At 58.3% G+C, this 19,357-nt stretch overlaps 1 protein-coding gene across 4 annotated transcripts in view; it reads right to left on the reverse strand.

Annotated features, from left to right (window-relative positions):
• Window positions 1-19,357, reverse strand: part of ADARB1 (adenosine deaminase RNA specific B1) — a 132,070-nt gene that overhangs the window by 87,980 nt on the left and 24,733 nt on the right. Inside the window, exon 1 of one of the 4 annotated variants that reach the window (XM_044250797.1) lies at window positions 1,921-2,040. The exons of the other annotated variants lie outside the window; for them this stretch is intronic. The gene's annotated coding sequence lies outside the window, so the exon portion shown is untranslated. Of the gene's footprint in view, window positions 1-1,920; window positions 2,041-19,357 lie in introns of those variants that run through there. 4 annotated transcript variants of the gene reach the window in all.

Consider the following 19,357-nt stretch of genomic DNA (forward strand, 5'->3'; position numbering starts at 1 on the left):
CGCAGGGCCTTTGCTCGTTCCCCGTGCGCAGGCCACAGCCTGGGTGACGGCCTCGAGCAGAGAAACAGCCGCTTCCCACACGGGTCCGGAGCAGGTATCCCTCAAGGCTTCACATCCATGAAAAAGGCGACATTGTGTACAAAACGGTGTGTTTTCTAAGCCCACGTGCATCTTTCTAACGACAACGTCCACAGCTTCAATCAGGCGCTCAGAAGGACCTCTCGGAGGACCCCGAACGGACCGAAACCCAGTCCCCTCTGTGGCACTGAACCAGCAACACTTCACGGCCCTTCTTTTCCCACACGGCGGTGGCTCGTCAATGGTGACCTACCGAGTGAGGTGTTGGGGCATTAACAGTGGGTTCGTAACCTAAACCGGAAGTGTCTCCAGCGCTTACAGGCCCCCAGCTCAGTTCCGAGCCGTGCGGCTCCCACACACAGCGGCAGAAGGCCACAGGCGCGCACTCCAGACGGCGGTCACCATTCCTCACCGCCTGAGTGACCACGGGCTTCACCGACGCCTGTTCCCGCTTCTAGCACTATGACGTAAATTTTGCTTTACTGGTTCGCTTCGGTGTAATATGGGTTATTTGTGTCCACAGTGATGAAAATTTCATCCGGTTTTTAACGCATATTTTTTTAATAACTAAACTTCTCGGTGTCATGAATCATCTCCAACCTCGTTTCAAAATAGACGTATAGAATCCAGCCCCTGCCCAATTTCGATAAGGCAGTGACAGTCCATTCACTGGCAACCTTCGGTCTCAGAGTGCGAGCTCCGACTCGCCCCACGCTACAGGTAACGGGACGGTCACCCCGCTGGGCTGGCGCGGACGGACGGCCCTTACACTCTCTAAAGTGACAGGTGGAAAGTACGACGTCTCTCATAAAGAACTTACACACGCTGCCGACGGAGTTCCTGGAGCTGGCTCGCTTCATCTCTAACCAATTCTTTGATAAAGTTGAGCAATTTTCCACTAGAAAAAAACCACCACTGTTACAGATATTCAAGGTGTGGAATCTTGCTATTAAGAGTGATCTGAGGGCGCCTGGGTGGCTCAGTGGGTTTAGCCGCTGCCTTCGGCTCAGGTCATGATCTCAGGGTCCTGCGATCGAGTCCCGCATCGGGCTCTCTGCTCAGCGGGGAGCCTGCTTCCCCCCCTCTCTCTGCCTGTCTCTCTGCCTGCTTGTGATCTCTGTCTGTCAAATAAATAAAATCTTAAAAAAAAAAAAAAAAAGAGTGATCTGAAAAGGTTGGGGCTGAATGACTCAGTCAGTGGGGCTTCCGACTGGATTTCGGCTCAGGTCATGGTCTTGGGTTGCGAGATGGAGCCCCATGTTGGGCTCCGTACTGAGTGTGCAGTCTCCCTACTCGCTCTCTTAAAAAAAAAAAAAAAAAACCTTAAAAAAAAGATTAAAAGGCTTTTTATTGAAAATGGTGAGAAAGTACATATTTTCTTTCTTCTCCTCCCAAAACCCCATTGAAATGGCAAAAAAGGTACTTCCTGGCAATGAACCCTCCGAGGAATGAAACGTGCTGAAGCTGAGCGACAGACACGGGAACTCCGCACGTGGTCAAGGCGTGACAACAGAATCGGTCGACCTGAAGGAGCAGCGGGAACCACAGTGCAAGACAGTCGGAGACGGGGCTCCGAGGAGAAAGAGCCTCGGGACAGTCCTTTCACTTCCAGGCTGAGCCGGAGGAGTCCCCTGCAAAGATGGTCTGGGGCTTTCCAAAGGGGGGATCCAAACGTGGCCATTAGGTCTCGGAAGAGAAGCAGATGGGAGAACAGGGCGGTCCCGCATCAGAGCACAGGGCGGTCCCGCATCGGAGCACAGGGCGGTCCCTCATGGGAGCACAGGGCGGTCCCGCATCGGAGCATCAGCGCCAGAGGCGCAGGGGCGAGCGGAAGACACAGACCTGTGAAGAACGAGAATCAGCTGGCGGCTCCTTCTCCTCGGCAACACCGGACGAGGGAAAAGAACAGGAGATGTTCTCTGAGTTTGAAGGGAAGATTTTCAGAACCTGGAATTCTGGACCTCGCCAAAGGATCCGTCAAGTGCGGGAACACAGGATCTGCACACAAGAACCCAACAGGTCTCTCAGCCATGCAGGCCGTAAAGAAACGATTACGGACACGCTCCAGCAAAACCAAAACCGAATCCAGAAGCAAATGGACGCAACGCGAGAGACCGCGGCTCCCGACGCAGCTCAGAAATGTGAGAAGAACCAGGGGTTCCCGTCAAACACGCTCTTTTCCTGGGCAAGAGTCCTGGGGCAGAGAGTACACCTTCTGCTTCTCCCGTCAGAGCGCTCGGCTCTGCGGGGACACCCACACGGCCGCAGCCCTACCGATGTGGTCCCCCGTTACCACGGGTAGACTAACGCTGCAGAAGACACACAGGCAGCCGCACGGAGACAGAGAGACAACAAATCCAAAACTGTCACTCACGAACACCAAGACCCGTGAGACTCGGCGCGCGGCCCGCGTGAGCTAACGCAAGTGGGAGAGCGGCAGACACACCTGGGGACTGGTCACCCCTGGGAGGAGGGGACGGAAAGAAGCACCTTTAACCGAACGGACGCGCACTGGCGGTGAGAGTATGCTCTCACACCACGCGGTCTCACCTCAAGCTGTTCTGAAGCAGTTCGATGAAAGCGCATCAGCGGGGCAGCTACAGCACCGGACAACACGCCCTCTGCAGTGAGAGGCAGGTGTGGGCGCTGAATCAGTTACATGAACTCGGGATGGTTTTGAGAGAGAAAGGGGGGGAAGGAGAGAAAGAACCTCCAGCAGGCTCCACACACAGCACGGAGCCCGACACAGGTCTCAATCCCAGAACCCTCAGGTCACAACCTGGGCCGAAATCAGGTCCGGAATCAGGAGTCAGACATTCAACCGACGAAGCCACCCAGGTGCCTCTAAGGTCAGAATTTTTTTCACTCTGGAAGAAAAGAGATGAAGCGCATCGGCCCTACGACGAGGGAGAGAGCATTGCACAGCCCATCCGGGGCGCTCAAGACGGGCAGTACAGTGAGGGACGCCCACACGGGCAGAAACCCCACACGCATCACAAGTGCTATACACCAGAAGTCCTTGTACACCATAGAGGGACTCCAGCGTGCGCGCAGCGGGGAGCCCACGCACGGCAGAAGCCGGTGTTCACAGGCACCACGGGCCCCCCGCATGGAGCACCTTCGGCCGGCCTAGCGCCGAGCATGGGGTGACCGGGCGAGCCCGCTGCCGGAAGGCCATCCCCGTGGGAGCGGGCGGGGCAGCGGGCCCAGGCGGCGGCAGAGCCGAGCGTGGGTCAGCCGGCGCTCCAGCAGAGCCGCAGCCCCTCCCTCCGTCCCCAGAGGAAGAAAGCCAAGAAACCCAGCAGTGTGGCGACCACACACGGCGGCTGCAGCACACCGCACCGCACGTGCCGGGCCATCTCTACTCACGCAGCGGAAGGGAAAGCAGAAACCACCGGTCCACGCGCCTGCAGGTCATCTGCATCCACCCGGGCCACGCCCCGTTCCGGTGACCTGAACAGGGACGGCCATCGCTCGGCGGAGCTTTGGGGATAAAGAAGGTATTTGCCCAGGAAAACAGACGCAAACAGACTCACCTGCGCCACGTCACCAACGCCTGCGGTGGGGCAGGGGGGCTCACACAGCCCTTCGTCCCGTCTACACCTCTGCAAAGTACACGCAGCTCTCGGGAGCAGCTCGTTCTCAAGCAGCCTACAAACTGCCCTAAAAGACACTCCCAAGCAGCAAGTGCTCATCCAGGACGCTGCCGGGGGCGCAGGCTCGGGTCCACCCAGAGGCCTCCTCTCGGCCACGGCTGCTTCCCAGTCTGTCCTGTCATTAGCCGGAACTAGCCCCGTGCCACGGGGCCACGGGGCCACACAGCCAGCTGCGGCCTTCTGACCCCACGTCCCGGGAAGCACTTGTCTTTGCCGCAGGGCCCACCCTCGGGCACAGGGCTCTGCTTCCAGGGTAAAAACGCGGCCCGAGGCTCCCGGCGCAGAGACGCCATCCGGGCAGTCACTGATGAGCAAACACGTGGCTCGTCAGCTTCCGGTTCTGCAGAAAATAAAATAAGGCCCCTAAAGCACCTGTCCTTGTCCCTACCGTTTCATGTGGTGGTCGTCCTTGCCCCAGATCTCGGGCAAGACGCTGGACCCTCTGAGCAAGGCCAGGGCGCTGGGACTTGGCGCGGTGGGCCACGGGACACACAGTGGACGCACGGCGGTGAGAGCAAAGCCCCCACCGCGGACACGTTAGAGACGCGAGCAGAAGGGGCCTGTGGCTCTGCAAGAACCGAGACAAGTAAACACCGAATCCCGCTCTTACACAGTGAATGCGTCAAGTTCTAAGCCTGAGGATGCAGAAGAAGGGGCAGACTCTCGCTGAAGTCGAGACGTGTGCCCCTAGAGGTCACAGACACGTGGGAACGTCCAGCCCCTGTGAACTCTGCGTGGGCCCCAGGCCTCGCTCTGCCGGTGGGGAGCGCCCAGAGCCATCATGGAGGCTGTCCACGACCCTGACACCTGAGTGCCCAGTGAGGACACAGCATGCACCAGAGCTTCCTACGTGACCACAGGGCCCCAAGCACCACTCAGTCCGTGGCCCACAGCCAGAGAGCAGGACTAAAGTGGGTCACCTCCTTCTGACCACGAACAGGTGTGATCAACTGTGCAAAACCATGTATTTTTGCATTTCTGGGAAGAGAGAACAGAACTAAGTCCCCGATACCATCTATGACCAGATGACTGGTGCTTGGACTACCCTCCATGCCCTCAGCAAGGGTGTCCACGAGCCACTGCCCGAGTGGGAGCTCCAGGCCCCACTCCCTGGCGAGCCTCCGCACACAAGAGTGGGCCCTACGCGCCCGGAGGGAGGGCACCGTGGGAGGCCGTCTGCTCGAGAACCCAGTTCCCCAGCCCCCGGCGCCTCACGCTTTCCCACCCGGAACCCAGGGTTAGCAGCCGTGCCCCCCGCACGCGGCACGGCCAACGACTGAAACGATCAGGCTGAGCTGCTCACACACTCGCCCGATCCCCAGAAACTCAGTGACGGTGAACGGTTTCCCGGTTGTTTCAGGGCCATCGAAGCTTTAAAACGATGTTCTGCTGCAGCCCCACGTCCTCCGTGAAGACCCTGCAGGCGCAGAGCTCTCCCAGGGAGGGAGGGGCCCCTCTGCCCGCGGGCGGCCGCACACCTCGGGGACGGAACCCAGCGCCGCCCTGACACGTGCCCCAGGGCTGCCACGGCCCCATGGAAAAGGCCGGCAGGGCAGACCTCCCACGCGTGGCACCGGCGGGGCAGAGCCCCGCGTCCTCCTGACGTCCCTGACCAGCTCTGCTTCCTTCTGCTGTGACCCGTGCGGGCCCGCGGGCCCCCGCCCAGGGCTGACCGTGGACGGAGGAGCCAGCACTGCCTGGCCGCACCCTCAGGCCCGGGCCCCGCACAAGCGAGCGCTCGTGCCACAGGCGGGTACCTGACCCGTGCGCGGGCTGCGTCTGCTACCGACGCTCGCGGGACAGAAACGTGACGCCGCACCCGTGTGGGATCAGGCGGGTTTCCTCGAGTTATGGAAGGGCTCCAGGCCGGCGGCAGCTGTTCAGAAGTACTTGTAGCTGACTAAACAGTGCCCTTCTCCTCCGCGGCGTGTGTGCGTGACTAATCACAACGGCGGCCGCTTACAGAAGAACAGCCAGCGCGGACGGCCAACTGCAAGTCTGTGACAGATTCATAAAGGGCTAAGCTAACCTGCCCTTTGCCCTTGGCTAGGAAGGCCCGGCGGGGCCGCAACCAAGTCGGGCGTGAGGAGCTCATTCACACGGTGACGCGTGGGCACGGCCTCTCGGGGGCTCAGCGTGCCGGGCCGGCAGGAGCTGCAGAGGCGAGACCTGCGGGCCGCCCGCCGCCCCCGTGCCACGGTCCCTGCACCTTCCTCGGCAGAATCAAGGACACTAGCCGGAGGAGACTGGAGTTCTAGAGGCCCTCCCAAGACCCTTTAAAAAAAGAGTTGAAAACAAAATCAGTAACCACATTTTACAAAATATTTTTAAGTTTTATTATCACATTTTATTCCCCCAACTAGCCCTATGGAAAGGGATTCCAGCAAGATGAACAGATTCCCTTTTCCATGAATGAATAAAACTAAACATTAAGAGATGACGTGAGAAATACTTAGACACACTTAGAAATTCTGCCTCCAACACCAGATCTTCCCACGGCCCCGATAGGCTCCATCTGGCTGTGGTCCAGAAAATACACGGGACCCCTGAGCGTCCCCCTCTGGGCGTGGCTACACAGGGGACACACAGGACCCCTTACAATACCCAGTGGACCCCTTTCCGCCTCCTGGTGACCCTGTGGGCCTCTGGATGGCAATTCTGGGATCACGACCCCATGGGCCTAGGACATCCAGATCACCGTGCCCTCTGTGGTCATTCCTAACCGCAGGCCCTTGGCTCTTAAAAGCTGGCACCATCCCAGCAGGAAACTGCCTGCCCACCTACTTTAACACAAGCCTGTTACCCAAACCAGAGGGGACAGTGAGGCTCTGCAGAGGACCGCTGGCTACCCAACTCCCCCTCACACCAGCCGGACCAAGCAAGAGATATTTGGGGACCCAGGTCCCCTCACCTCTTATCTCCACCCTGTGGCTCTGAGAACAGAAGGAGAATCCCCCAGAGCAGCTGTGCATGGAGATAAGCTTGAGATCAGGGCTTGCAAGCTGGGCCTGGCCCGTGCCCAGGCAGCCCAGAGAGTGGGAGGAGGCCCTAGACGGAGTCCCAGAAGCACAGAGAAGGCGAGGCCCTGCCAGAAGCTTCCGTGTATCTCCAGGGAACTGGCCCCACGAACAGCAAGGCTATCAAGTATTCATGCCTTTCTTAAAACTAAATACAACTGGCAAATCCAGGAAAGACAGCGGAGACAGAACTCAGGAAGGGTGAGCCAATTTCTTTAACTCACGAGGGAAACAAAGTTTGCGTGTTTTTAAGAAGAGACGTAGGCCTGACAGAAGCTGTGGCAGGGACCCCGACCCCAGCCCCACTTTCTTCCCTGGGGGCAGAGGTGTGAGCTGTGCCCTTTCCCCGGCAGCCAACAGAGAGCCCAGGGGCACCTGGTCCAGCTGGATTCCAGCTCAGGTCACGATCTCAGGTCATGGGTCCAGCCCCGTGTCGGGCTCGGCGCTCAGTGGGGAGTCCCCTTAAGACTCCCTCTCCCTCTGCCCCTCCTGCTCATTCTCTCTTTCTCTCTCTCTCTCAAATAAATAAGATCTTTAAGAAGAGAAGGGAGGGAGGGAAGGAAGGAAGCCCCCACGATCACTAAACACAGGACAGAAGTGCTTGGTCTCATCGGCGTCCGGGACGGAAATCTACAGCCGCAGGGAGGCCCTCACGGCGGCGGCGGGAGCAGTAGGGACTTGGAGGGTGGCCGATGCCCCGGGGGGGCGTGGAGAAAACGGAACGGCCGCAGACGTCCAAGTACGCCCGTGGAGGCCCAGGCCCAGGAAGACGGGCGCTCCTGCACAAACAGTGCGTCGGAACGGTGGGGCGCGGTGCTCGTAACGGACGAAGAGCCGCCATCGGAAGGAGAGGGAACGGACGCCGCGGCGCGCAGAGGACCAGCTCAGACGGCGAAAACCCCCCACCAGCCCAGCCTCCCACCTACAGCCCTGAACCAAGGGAAACAGACACAAAGATGCATTCTGTATTTATAGGAAAAAGTTAAAACCAACCAACAGGCAGGCAGGCAGACCCACGGCCCAGAGCTGCAGGCCGGAGCTCCGGTGACACCTGTCACCCAGACGTCTGTGGGCCGGCTGCGCCCCACGGCTGCTCCTGGGCGGAAGCTCCGCGGGAGCGTGCTCTGGGACAGCTCGTGGAGGACACTCCGTGCTCCGTGCGCTGCTCTCCGGGCGGTTACGCCGCCAAGCGCCAGCACAGCTGCCGCAGCAGGGCAGGAAGCAAGGGCTGTGGCCGAGACACGCGGGACCCCCGGGCGTCCCCTCTGGGCTGTGGCCCGGGGACGCACGTGGGAAGCCGAGGGCGTCTGGTGCCAGATGTGGGCACAGCGGCCTCAGCCACACACCCGCAAGCTGCCACCGGAAGGATGCAGGTCGACACACGCCCGCGCTCATGCGGTGTGAGAAGAACCTGCTGTGAAACGCTGTACGTGAGACTTGATTGAATATGTTTACTTATTACCCTTTAAAGTAATTAAAATATTAACAATAAACAAGCACGTGTCCCGGGGACTGGCGTGTGCCGCCCGCCCACCGCCTCTCCCCCGTGCCTTTCCTGGTGTGTCCTCTGCCACTACGTCGCACGCTTCCGTTGCTCAGAATAACGGGAGCCCTGACACCACCTAGCAGGGCGAAAGGCCCCGCAGCCCAGCCGCTCCTGCAGCAGGAGATCTTCCGAGAGGGAGGGCACGGGCTCCACTACGCTAGGGCTCTTCGCAAGGGGCTCCTGCGGGGGGGGGGGGTGTTGATCTCCTGGAATTCCAGTGGGTTCCCGCCAGTGACAAGTGCTCAGCTCAGTTCCTAAAGAAAACAAAATGAATAAACAGCAAAGTGTGAACAAATTCTCTGCTGTGTCGCCTCACCTGGTTCTCGGACAAAACGACCGCCCCACGCCCCTGCGTCTCGAAAGCCTGCCAGCTGGCTGGGAGCACGGCCGCTCCTTGGGATTCGCGCGTACCGTGCTCAAACGAGCTGGGACTTAAAATTATTTCATAGACTAAATTGAGGAGCATTTGAAAGTTCGATTCATGAATGGAAACTGCGAGACGTGCCACCCTGGGGCTAACTTCACCACCTTCAGAAGAAAATTGTGCGGGGAAGAGAATCTCACATTTTCTTCTCAAAATTTAGAAGTGAAAAGGTCAAGTAAAAATAAATACAAAGCAAACTAATTTGCGCTCCTCTTCAGTTCGCAGAGCAGAAAGCTCAAGTTAAAAATAAAAGAAGTGTGAGCTTTCTGGAGCAAGGGCTGGGGGGTAAAGTGTACGCGCACATCCGGCTTCCAGCCGAGACAGGACGGGGCGGCCAGCTCCGCCCCGCTCTCCCCGGATACCCTAGTAAAGCCAGAAGGAAACAGAGAGACCAGCTTCTCACAGGGGAGCCGAAAACCCAAGACTGACGAGCTCATTCCTGCAATGACCGGGGAAATCCAAAGGAAAGTTTCGGGAGTAAAAACCCTGTTTTTACTTAAAACTACTTTGTGTTGGCGTCTGTATCGTGTGCAGCGAAAACGGGAGCAAACCCGGACACCAGAAGGCACACGGCGAGGCTGGAAACACCGCGGTCACCCGCTCACCCTCCACTGGACGGCCAGGGCCGCACCGGGAGGACACCCACGGCACGGAGGGGAGGACAGGCACCGCGAGAACTCGGCGTCCCGAGGGGACAGCGGGGGACTCCGCACAGCCCCTGAAACAGCTCCCAGAGCGGGAAGGTCTCCCTTGTGGGGCGCTGCAGCGGGCACGCCCGCGCTCTCGGGGGGCAGCAGGGCAGATTAGCGGCTCACACGCGCACGCCGAGCCCCGGGGACCGCCAGGCCACCAGCGCCACCGCCACCGCCGTGCGTCCTGGGCAGCAGCAGCGTCTGCGGTTCCGCGGCGGTTCCGCGGGTAGGTCAGCAGAGCTCGCGCCCTGCGGCTGCGGGAGGCCGACCACGCCCCCCGTGCCCGGTGACACCCGCATGCACACACGCACGTGTGTACACGCAGACACCTCCCAGCCGGGGACGGAGCTTATCCCGTGGGGAGACCACGGCTCTCGACGCCCTCCCTTGTCTGCGCCGTCTGCACGTCCTGTGACGAAGCCCACGGCTTGGGAAGAGAAGAGCCCGGGGAGGCGCGAGGGGCCAGCAGGCGGGCCGCACACACCGCCCAGGCCTGTGCCCACTTGCTCCCTGCCCCCGCGCTGTCCCTGCTCTGACCCACCGACATCCAGAACCTCATTAGCTGCGGGGGTGGAGGTCAGGCAGTCCCCAGCTGCATACGACACCCAGTGCTCGCCCCATCCCGTGCCCTCCTGAGTGCCCGTCCCCCCGTGACCCCAGCCCCCCGAACCTTCCCTCCGTAACCCTCAGTGTGTCTGCAGCAGTTAAGAGTTTCATGGCGTGTCTCGCTCTCGGATCTCACGTTGCTTCATGTTTCCCCCTTCCTCTATGCTCCTCGGTTCTGTTTCTTTTAATCCCACATATGAGTGAGAACCTGGTAATTGTCTTTCTCTGACTGACTGACTTCCCTCAGCACAACCCCCCAGCTCCATCTGCGTCGTTGCAAATGGCAAGATTTTTTTTCTTTTTTGGTGGCTGAGTAATATTCCACTATGTGTGCGCGTGTGCGTGTGTGCGCACACACAGACACAGTCTGGCTGTCGTAGGCATTGCTGCTGCGAACACTGGGAAAACGAGCCCCTTCGGGTCCCTCCATTGCCCCGCAGGCCTCGAGGACCGGACCGAGGCCGTGTAGCCAGGGCACGGCTCGGGACACCCCAGCCATCGTGGGGCAGCCTGTGGCGACAGGCGGAGTAAATAGCGGCACAGTGGGAGCTCAGGTGCGCACTCTTGTCGGAAACGCTTCATTGTCCCTAAAAGCCACAGCGGAGGAGGGGGAGGTGCGTTCTCCCCAGCCGGGCCCCCGAGGCACCTAAATTCGTCCAGATGTAACACAGAAAGCAAGAGCCTTTCTCCCAGCCACAAACACCTCCTCCAAAACAGGCCGTGGTCGGCAAAGGAGGGGGCCCGTGGCAGTCGGGGAAGGGGACGGCAGGGGATCTCGGGAGGCAGAGTGCGCAAACCCAACGCCAGAGATGTGGAAAGGGCCGGGGAGACCCTCTCCCTGACCACTCCTGCACCTGGCGCCGTCTCCTCATGCAGGGTGACACCTGCCTGAGGCAAAGCTGCTCCCCACGCCACGTGAGAACCAGCGCCTCGCGAGCCCCCAGCCGCCGGCAGGACGGACACAGGCCCTCCTGTCCACCCGGCACGGAGTGAGTGAGCACTGCCTGGGGGCCTTGGCCTGGGTCTCCGCTCCTGCCCCGCTGGGCACACGAGGACCAGAAGCAGAACCGGTACTCGGTGTGCGTCACCCCCTGCCACGCCATGTTCTCCGCGCAGGAGGCACCACGCGGAGGAAAGACTGTGTGGTCTTAGGTCCGTACTGGGGGCTACACAATTAGGTCTTCAATCAAAACAATTCAGCCTTTAACAAAAACCCAGGGGCAGAGAACACGGTCTCCTGTCAACAGAGGGTGTTTGTTGTAAGGGGGCAGTGGGAGGGCCAGGCCTGTGGTTCAGGAACGGAAGGTTCCAGCACACCCCAGAGCAAACATTCTGCCCTTCAGGAAGCTCTGCGGGTCTCCCAGTCCTCCTCTCCGTGTCCTTCCTCTTCTCCGTCAGACGTCTTCACTGCGAATCCCCAAGACAGACTCAGCGCCGCGTGCACAGAGCTCGCCTCGCCGAGGATGGGTTGCATCGAGAGGCGCGTGCTGGTGCAGTAGGGCCATGGCCACACAGCCCGCAGACGGAGCCCTGCCTCCTCCCCGGGCACCCCTCTGCCTCAGACCCCTTCCAGGCCTACGGGAACTCCCATGTGAGCACAGAGACACCGCAGGAAAAACGGCAACAGAGCAGACACCCCAAACTCAACAACCCCCGTGTAGGGATGAGGCATGGGGAACAGCCCAGAGCAGCCACAGGAGCCAGAGACGGAGCTAAGAGGGTGTCTGGCAGGTTCCCAAAAACCCACGGACTCGGTGAGCTTAGTCCCCGCACAGCTGCGCTGCCCCAAGTCCAGGTCAAAGGACCCTGCCTGCGAGCAAGGCCGGGAACGAACCAGAAACTCCCCCACTCGGAGGAAATGGGCCGTCTACCCCGCCACGGCCAAGGACGCGCAGCCACGGCTGACAGCTCACTTCCGCCAGTGTGACGGGCGAAGCAGCACCCCAGCGACGCTGAAGGGCCGTCACGTGTGGGAGCGTGCACGGGGACACACACCCCTGCCTTCATCTGTTTTCCTACAGGAGACTGGTCTCCTTCTCCGTGATTTTTAAACATTCATGGTACGTTGCAAAGCTTTTTCTCACGGTTGGTCCTTCCGCCTCTGACTCTCCGTTCCCCTTGTTCTGTTCGGCTCGGGCAGGTTTCCACTGCTGCAGCATCTCCCTATTGGAGCTCGACTCGGCCATCTTTTCTCTCGTGGGACCCGAGTTTTCAGTTCCTCTGTGACAAGCCTGGCCTCACACACGGGCTGTATTCGGCTGCGTTTCTGTCCACACGCGCACCGTCCGCTTCCGCACCGAGCTCCCTCCTGCTCCCGGAGCGCTGCATGTGGCGCGAGGCGGACGGCCAACGCTGTCTTTCACACGACGGTGCCTGACTGTCCCCAGATCATGTCGCCGGGCGTCCCTCACGACCCGGCAGTCGGAGATGCCGCCCTAGCCACAGACGACACGCCCATCCGGGTCTGGGCTTCTTCCCGAGCCGTCGGCACCCTCCCGTCACATGCGCGGACTCTACCCGGACGGGCTTTCTGGGCACTCCAGTGTCTGGTGGGCCGTGCGCCTTTCCTCGCCCCTTGTCTTCTGAGTTTCTAGGTCTCCACGAATGCTTGTTTTTCTGTGTCCGTGTTAGATTCCACACGTCCAGCCTGAGGGCACTAATGGCTCTGCATTCATACCTTTATTGGAATCCCATGAACTTTGCCCATTAGCCCGGGGCGAGAACGGGCATCGTGGCTGCGACCCCCAGCCATGAACAGGGCGCGCCCCTCCCTGGCTCCAGGCTACTGCCGTCTGTCTCAAGAGTTTTACAGTGGTCTTCACTCAGGTTTTGAACCCTTCCTACCACATTCGTGCCTGGGGCCGGATCTTTCTGTAGCTGCTGTGAATGGGGGGCCTCCTCTAGGGATCCGCTGGGAAGACTCCGTTTCTAAGGATGTTTGCACGTTACCTGTTTATTGGCGAATTTTTATGATTTCGGTTTTTTTATGATACAGCACCCGTTACAGAGGGGTCTCCTGAGCACCCTGCAAACACATCATTTTACCTATTCTTTTTTTTTTAAAGGTTTTATTTATTTATTTGACAGAGAGATCACAAGCAGGCAGAGAGATGGGCAGAGAGCGTGCGTGGGGAGGAAGCAGGCTCCCTGCTGAGCAGAGAGCCCCATGCGGGACTCGATCCCAGGACCCTGAGATCATGACCTGAGCCGAAGGCAGGGGCTTTAACCCACGGAGCCCCCCCGGAGCCCCGCGTTCTACCTATTCTACTCCAAACCCCATGCCTGCGTTTTCTCTCGCCCTGTCCCACACTGGTTGTAACACTTGGATCCTCCCTGCAATCGTTGATGAAACAGCACATCTGTGCTTCATGCAACTTCTGCTCCTGCTGTCCCGGGGACCTGGCGCCCAGCCCTCTGCCGCAAGGACGACAGATTCGCCCCGAAGTTTACTCTGTTGCCTTCATCTTCAGCAACATCTTCCTCAGCCTTCCGGCTCGTGTTTAAACTTGGATAAGACTTTTTCCTCGAGAAAAGGAGAACTTCCATCAAAAACAAACTGAATGATCGACACTCATGGGTCCTAAAAGAGATTTTTACATTTCTAAATGTTACATTTTTATTAAAACTTGAAGTAAACAGGAAAGTCGCATCGGACGGGCTCCTATCTCATTACTTGAGGAGTCCAGCAGTCCCGCAGCGCACCTCCTGCGTCTCCGCCACGACCGCTCACTCTCAAGGTGAAAAGGGTTTTCTCCCTCCCTTTCTCCTTCCTTCCCCCTTCTCTTTGCTTAGCCAACACCCCCTTCTCCCACTCCCTTAAACAATCCTCCCATGTTGTAAAAAGTGATAAGATACTACAAGGAATGTTGAAAGGTCAGTCTACGTGCTAATAAGGGATTGTAGTCTGGCCAATGCCGATGGTCAGTCTACATGCTAATGAAGGATTGAAATCTAGCCAATACTGTCTGTTTCCCTTTTGTTAACGACCAATGAAAGTAACTTCCCACTATGTAAATGAAGAATGCTGAGCGAACCAATCAGGGGTATTCCCGCGTGCCAAGTATGCCTTTACATTCAAACCAGCCAATGAAAACTTTGTAACCATGCTTCTGCTTCTGTACGTATGCTTTCGCTTCCCCAAACCCCATAAAAAGGCCCTAAACAAAGGGCTGGCGCGCAAGTCCTCCTAAGACTTGACCGCCCGCAGGTACCTGTGTCTACTCAATAAACCTCGTGCTGTTTGCATCTGATCAGTGGACTCGGCTCGGTTTTTGGGTCCGGGGGTCTCCTCCTGAGAAGGGGTCCATTCCGGGGTGCTTGGAGCCCCGGGGGGATCTTTCAAAGGGACGCCTCCCCCTGCTCACCCCGGCTGGGAGTCCCCACCCCCCGCTCACCCCGGCTGGGAGTGCCTTCCGTCAGAAGAACGCGAACAAACTTCAGACAGCACTAAACAGGCTTTGTGTAAGGAAAACATGCTAAACTTTTCTTACATTGCTGGGAAATTTCATTTTTTATTAATTTGTCATTTTGACTAATTCCTAACTCACTCACTTTTAGGAGAGTAAGAGAAAAGTGTGACAGCAAACACACCGAAGGCCTGTAGCGTGCCTGGTTCTTTACCACAGGGACTCACATCTGGGAAACTCCATCCAGGTATCAAGGTGCGCACGTCTACACACACTTGTCTCTGGCCACACGGTTAGGACGGTTTTGGAGAAACGATCACGAACACGCTCAGACGATGCGCTCCGGCCAGGCTCTACGTGCATCCACGGCGCCCGTCTAGGCCGCAGCGGTGAACGCGGCCTGCAGCCACACTGCACACGGGCGCCTGGTTCAACGCCGTGACTGGGCTCGGAGACCAGCAGGCATCGCAGCTGAATGAAGAAAGGGAACTGTTAAAACACCAACCAACAGACAAGGAATCCGGTGAGGCCCCTGTCCTGACACAACTGCAGGAAGCACGAGGCGACGCCACCGCGGAAGAGAGAGAGAAGCAAACGGCACGGAGAGCCGCGACCCTCCTGGAACCAGGACAACTTCGTCGACAACTCAAAGAATCCTAAAACATGAAACGACACCAAGGCTGCTTTTTTCTCACAAAAGAACCTCCAGGCTGGACTGTTCTCCTCGTCCGCAGTTGTTTCCCAGAACAAAGACCCGGGACCACGAGGAACCCAGACGAATCACCGCAGCGGCTGCTCTCGGCCGGAGCGCCTCGACACGGGCGCGCTGTAGAGGCAAGACTCCCCCAAGTTCCGAGGCCTGGACGCCGGGGGTTTCTCGGTACTCGGCGGACGGGCGACCAGGACTTCGGGTCCCGCACCTTCCACGGCACCGTCCGCTCGCACGGTGAGCCCAGCTCCGGAAACACCAAGGACGCACGTGCGCTCGCCTCGCCAGGTTAAGTCTGCATCGGCACAGGAGCAAGGCCGTGAGCAAGCCTTCATCTGCGCGGCTCGGGCGCCTCCAGGCTCCCTACGCCTAACCCTTAGGGGCCGTCTCATTCAAGATACTTTCCGCCGGGGCGCCTGGGGCTCCGTCGTCAAGTGTCCGCCTTCGGCTCCGGTCATGATCCCAGGGTCCTGCGATCGCGTCCCCCGTCGGGCTCCCTGCTCCGCGGCGAGTCTGCTTGTCCCTCTGCCCCTCCCCCCACCTGTGTTCCCTCTCACTGTGTCTCTTTGTCAAATAAATAAATAAAATCTTAAAAAAAAAACAAAAAAAGAACTTCCAGTTCATGGTGACCTGAGAACCAGCGAGGCTACAAGGGGGCATCAGAAGAAAATGGAGAAACTACGCCACGAAGCCAGCTCCGACTTTATCATACTTAAAAGGCCAAAATGAAACCAGATCTCTAAAAAATCACAAGTGACAAAGTCAAATATCAAAAAAGCAAGGGATCAAAGATGCCCCGAAACACAACAAAATCAGAAGTGAGTGCAGCACCCACGTCGCTCTGTCCCCATGCCGCCCTGGATCTGGCTCGACACTCAGAAGGCGCCGAGACTATTTCCCCTCAAGAAAGATGCCAGCTTTGCATTAATGTCATAAAAACCACGACCCCTTGCAGCCAGCTGTCCCCCCCAAGGAGACTTGCGGGGTAAGAACGGGCAGCGTGCTGTGCCAGGACCCCCAGACCGGCTGACGGGCGCTCACCAGGCCAGGAGGTGGCACTTCCAGCCCCACGGGCTGCCCACGGCTGCAGGGCAGGGGCCCCGCTCTCAAAATCCCCACTCGCCACTCCGGACACTTCCTCTGCCCAAGCCCCTCGTGGTGCCCCCTGCAACACTGTGTCTGTCCACTGGGCCAAGCAGACCATCTCGACTTTGCTGGAGCTGACCGCCAGCCAGCTGGACAGGAGCTTCCTCTCAAAGCTCCTTGAGAACACCACCTTTCCTGGTCCAGCCCCCACCTCAACGCCGTCCGACTCCCAACAGCAGTTGGGGCCGGCCCCTGCGCAGATCTTCCGTGTTCTTTCTGGAGTCTAACTCTCCCCCAGGGTAAATGGGTGCAGTGGGCAATGGTCCCCCTCATTCTCGCATCTGGCCCTACTCCTTTATGCCCCCCCCACACATGGGATGACTACAGGATCCAAGTTACAACACCAGGCAGCACCCGAGTCTTCCCAGAAGCGACCACACCCATGTGCGTGGATCCCGCTAGACCCAAGCTAAATGCAGCCCAACGTGACTTCCTGTCAGCCTGCTCAGGAAGAAGCCCAAGGACGTCCACGGCCTCCCGGGACGGGCAAGAGAGAAGCCTGGGGACAAGGAGGCAGCAGGCCTGGTGACTCCAGCTAAAAGATCGCACTCCTGAGAGATGTAAAGCGTGTGCGGACACTGGCCAGGAGGGACCTCCGCAAGTGAAGCCCCCGCCGTGCCCAGGGCCCCACTGGCCATAGAACCATTTCCTGTTTAGGGGCATCTGGGCCGGCAAAACCAACGGATACGCTGCTCAGAGTAACCAAAGTGATAAATCCACAAAGGAAACCGGGGAGCAATTACCTCAAAAGTCAACGGGACTGAGGGCAGAGGATGAGAACACAAAAGGAACGTCTGAGAAATTATTAGATTTTTTAAAAACATTATTTTTTTCAAATAGACTTTGTTTTTTAAAGATTTTTTTATGTATTTATTTGACAGACAGAGATCACAAGTAGGCATAGAGGCAGCAGAGAGAGAGAGAGGAGGAAGCAGGCTCCCCGCTGAGCAGAGAGCCCGATGCGGGACTCGATCCCAGGACCCTGAGATCAGGACCTGAGCCGAAGGCAGCGGCTTAACCCACTGAGCCACCCAGGCGCCCCTAGACTTTGTTTCTTAAAACCATTTTAGATTTAAAGAACAAGTGAGACGACGGTAAAGAGGTTCCACGTACGTGGTCTCCCGCGCACGCACACCCGGTGGCCCCTTTACAAACATCTGCCATCGGTGCGTTACATTTGTTACAGTTAACAAACCAGTATTAACACGTTATTGTTAACTAAGCGATCAGATTTCCTCAGTCCCCCCAAGGCCCCGTTCTGTCCCAGGATCCCTTCAGGACACCACGCGACATCGGTCACGTCCCTTTCCGTCTCCTCTTGGCTGTGACCGTCCCTCCGAGGACCCCGACCGTTGGGGGAGGCCCAGTCAGGCATCCGGGGAGACGCCCTCATTGGAATTCCCATGGCGGTTCCTCGTGGGTCACCGGGGCCAGGGGCTGTGGCGGGGGAGACCGCAGAGGGCAAGTGTCCGTCTCCTCCCATCCAGGCAAGGTGCCTGTCGTCAGCATAAACTGTCCCTGCTCACGTGGGCCGTGGTCACCTGGCGGAGGTGGGTCTGCCGGGTGTCCCCACCCCACGTGGCTCCTTCCGTTCCCTGCACTGTCCCCGGGGCACAGCCCACACGTGAGGAGGGGGAGGCACACTCCACTCCCGAGGACAGAGCGGCTGTGCGGACACGAGGGTTTCTCCTTCGGGGGAGGAAATACCGTTTCGGTACCAGCGCGCGTGAGCCGCAGACGATGTCGGTGCGGACTCGTGGGTAGTTACGCACAGTGCGGGCCTTGATCCAGCACGACTTCACTCTGCGGCTGGCACGGGTCCGGCTCTGGCCACCGGGAGCCCCTTCAGGTGGCTCCTCTGTCCCTCTGACACGCCCCTCAGGGTGGGGGCTCCTTCCCTTCTGGCTCTGCCTGGTGCTCTAGGGCCCCTGGGGCAGGTCCTGCTGGGCCCTGAGAAGGAGCCCTTGCTCTTTATTTCTTATACGCTCTTTTACAAAGCACACTTATGGAAGAAGCTAGTTTACCTGACCCCAAATCCATCTTCTGACCTCGGATACAGCACCACATTTGTTCTAAGGAAACGGACTCCCCAGGGCTACCGACCTGGAGGTCCTACGGAAGAGGCTACCTGTAGCGACTGGGGTGGGGGGGGCGCGAACCCTTCCATTTTGAAGTCCCTGCACACTTATTTCCAGAAACATGCATACTTTTATAATTCAAACACACGCAGAATTATTTCAAACCCTTGTGTGGACTGCATGTAGACACCCAATCCCAGTAAGGAAGACGCACCAACAATCTTCAGAAGAGGAATAAGCAGAAAGTAGGCTGCCTCTGCTCAGAAGTCGATAAACTCTGTCTGGCACAGCACAGAACGGCTGCAAGCCTCTGAGCTCTCCGCCAGTGTCCCAGAGGCTCTCTCCCGCCCAACAGGCAGCACAGACGGAGGTTCCTGCGGGCATTTGAAACGTCCGGGTGTCCGGGCGCACCTGGCCGGCTCAGCTGGTGCAGCAAGGGATTCCTGACCCTAGGGTCATGAGCTTGAGCCCCACACTGGGTGGGGAGTTACTAAAAAAGATAAAATAAATAAGTAAGTAAAATTTAAAAATTCAAATGTCTCTATACTAAGTGTATAGTACTTGGAAATTCTCACAAGATCTCTGCCTGGGGACAAAATATTGCAGCTCTGCAGACGGCTGGGCTCCTCCAAATTTCCAAAAGCCAGAGAGTCCGGGTCTACAGAGAAGTAAGTTAACCCTTTCACCGTGCAGTCCAGGAAGGAAGCGGACACGAGTAAAACTCCAAAAAGGCACTAACAATGTTTTCTCCACAGCACAGGCACATTTAAGAAAAGGATGCCACAATCTCAAGGTTTTTAACACAAACGCTGTATGCACAATGCAGAAGGAAAGGTTCCCAAAGTTCCCTGAAGCTGCTGAAACCACAGATTGGCAAAGGGGTAGTACCGTGCCACCAGCCTGCTGGGAGCCCCTGCTCAGCACCTTTGCAGCCAAGGCTGGCCGCCGCCCCGGGCGCAGTTTGGGCGCTGGGGGAACTGCGCGGAGGAGGAGGGGGCC

The sequence above is a fragment of the Neovison vison genome, chromosome 6 (assembly GCF_020171115.1).
Source record: "Neovison vison isolate M4711 chromosome 6, ASM_NN_V1, whole genome shotgun sequence".
In the NCBI taxonomy this organism is placed as follows: domain Eukaryota; kingdom Metazoa; phylum Chordata; class Mammalia; order Carnivora; family Mustelidae; genus Neogale; species Neogale vison.